Consider the following 298-nt stretch of genomic DNA (forward strand, 5'->3'; position numbering starts at 1 on the left):
GGGTATAAAACCGCGGGGGTTCTCGGGCTTGGGGAGTTTGGATGTATTCGGGTGCGCACTGCTCTCCGCTGACCATGTTGCTGAGCTATAGAGTGTGGTCGCTGTAAGAGCAAAAGGCGTCAGCGAACCAGGGACAAGGCTGGGGGTCAGGTCTTTGCGAAGGTGCTCGCTTGCCTTGGAGCCCTCGTTCCCGTAAGCTCAGGAGCGCTGGGCAGAGCGGAGGCGGCGGAGGCGCCGCTCCGTGTGCCGGGCAGAGCGCGGCTGCCCGCGGCCTCGGGCCGGAGCTGCCCGGCTCCCT

The sequence above is a fragment of the Corvus brachyrhynchos genome, unplaced genomic scaffold, assembly GCF_000691975.1.
Source record: "Corvus brachyrhynchos isolate BGI_N302 unplaced genomic scaffold, ASM69197v1 scaffold70, whole genome shotgun sequence".
Classification (NCBI taxonomy): Eukaryota; Metazoa; Chordata; class Aves; order Passeriformes; family Corvidae; genus Corvus; species Corvus brachyrhynchos.